The sequence below is a fragment of the Phyllostomus discolor genome, chromosome X (genome assembly GCF_004126475.2).
Source record: "Phyllostomus discolor isolate MPI-MPIP mPhyDis1 chromosome X, mPhyDis1.pri.v3, whole genome shotgun sequence".
Lineage (NCBI taxonomy): Eukaryota > Metazoa > Chordata > Mammalia > Chiroptera > Phyllostomidae > Phyllostomus > Phyllostomus discolor.
The window spans coordinates 47,485,630-47,487,713 of NC_050198.1; the positions used below are offsets into that span (position 1 = coordinate 47,485,630).

A 2,084-nucleotide genomic window follows, 5' to 3' on the forward strand; every position below is an offset into this window, starting at 1 on the left:
AACTATTAATGAAATAGTTATTGTTGATCCTATTTAATATATGAGGAAACATGGGCCAAGAGAGCTTAAGTGAGTTTCCAAGATCCCACAGCTAGTGAGAATAACAGAGCTGGAATTCTGAACACAAACCTACCTGATTCTAAACTCACATTGCTTTCCCCAAAGCTGCCCCATGTATGCAGTAGCAACGCTAAGTGAATGAAGCAATAGATCCTGAGATGTTTCAGGTCTCCCATCCACCTTCTCCTCAAAGCTTGTTCTTCTACACAGGATGCAGGGTCCCAACCCTAGCTCTGCTGTCTAGCACTGGCATAGGACCCACTGGTGTTCTCCTGGACCAACTGGGCATTGAGCAGTAGGAAAGCAAATGCCTCCTAAATCTGGGAAAGTCATGCTGTGGGATACTCCTGCATGCAGGTGGATACAAATGTTCATGCTCCTGTGACCCTGACTAAGAAAAGTGGCAGGGTTAAAATATAAATCAAGCAGCTGAGTACCTGCTATTACTAGATAAGGGTGACTATGTTCATATCAGGCTAATAGCAGGTACTAAGAAAATAGTGCCATCATTACTACACCATCATCACCACCATTAGTAGCTGTGTAGCTCTTAGCAAGTTACATTAACCCCCCTTAAACTCAATGTCCTAGCACAAACACTAAGGTTGACAGTAAGATTGACCTAAGATCTTAGCTCAGTGACCTAAGATTGTCATGGTGATAACATTATAAAATAAATTCATTTAAGTTCCCTGGAAAATTGCTTATCGTTAGTAAGACAGGAGAGACAAGTTTTCTTTTTGATGTGATATAATGAGATTATAATTATCTTGCAGATGTTGGGATGAAGAGAAGTCAAGATTTTAGAAAGAATTGTTTAATGAAAAGTAGAAGTAACAAAAAAATAGGAGCTGTAGTAGATGTTTGATCATGAATTAGTGCTAAAAGAAAATTTAGAACTGAGAGTATTTCTTTCCTCTGTATTCTACCTTACACACAAAATGCTTATAAACACTGCTACAAGGTATTTCCCCTTACATTTTGTGCAGTTAGGCATGGGAAGGGAAACTGAAGTCCTGTCAGAGAAATATTCTTAGTCAATACCATTCATAGTTTCTTTAAGTAAATTCCAGGTGCTAAGAAATTTCTACTAGCTTTCTACTTAGTCCTATTGGAACTTCAAAACTTTGGTTCGCAGCCCGTGCTCAATCCGCTGAGCTAAGCCAGCCAGGGCAGGAACTTCAAAACTTTGTGGGTTTCTTTTTTTCAGAAATACATGCTTCTGTACATTTAAATCTATAAATGTACTAAGGCAACTACATTAAGCATTAACTCAGAGATATGAACAGCTGAAAATTGGTAGTGGCTAAAACTACATTGTAAGTAAATCATTAGAAATCTGTCTTTTCAACTATACTACACATTAATTTTAAATCAGTCTATTGGATTCTGCCAGTCATATTAAACTATTAAACTTTGAAAACTTGTGACTAAAAGGGAAGAAATGGGAAGAGGAAAAGCAAAAACACATATGGAATCAGTTGACAATGTGCTGAAATAGTAATCAGCAGACACCTCTAACGAAGTGTATGTTTAAAACTAAGGTCAAATTTGAAAGCAGATTATTTCTTTTGAAAATGGGCTCAATAATTTCAAAGAACAGAGGCAAACACAATGCAAACCTCTACTCATTTTCTGAGTGTGTGTGTTGTGTGTGTGTGTGTTTAATTATTGTTCTGGCAAATTAAGTGCATGACAAGGGCCAAGTATAAGACAAGAGAAATAAAACAAAGATGCTAACCTACTCTGAGATATGAAGACCTTGAGCAATGCAAACTTGTTTTTAAAAAGGCAATGGGGGGCTTCATTTTTGCAATTGAAGAAAGCCAAGACTGCCTAAGGAAGAGTGAGTTTAATAACAAAAAGAGTCCTGGTTAGTGTAGCTCAGTGGGTTGAGTGTGGGCTGTGAATCAAATGGTCACTGATTAGATTACCAGTCAGGGCACCTGCCTGGGTTGATGGCTAGGTCTCTAAGAGGGGACATGCAAGAGGCAACCACACATTGATAATTCTCTCCCTCTCTT

General features: G+C 38.1%; 1 non-coding gene across 1 annotated transcript; it reads left to right on the forward strand.

The window, feature by feature from the left end:
- Nucleotides 1-301: 301 nt before the first annotated feature.
- On the forward strand, nucleotides 302-429 carry LOC114505882. The gene has a single exon (XR_003685333.1). It is a non-coding gene; the product is annotated as a small nucleolar RNA SNORA35 (small nucleolar RNA).
- Nucleotides 430-2,084: the final 1,655 nt, after the last annotated feature.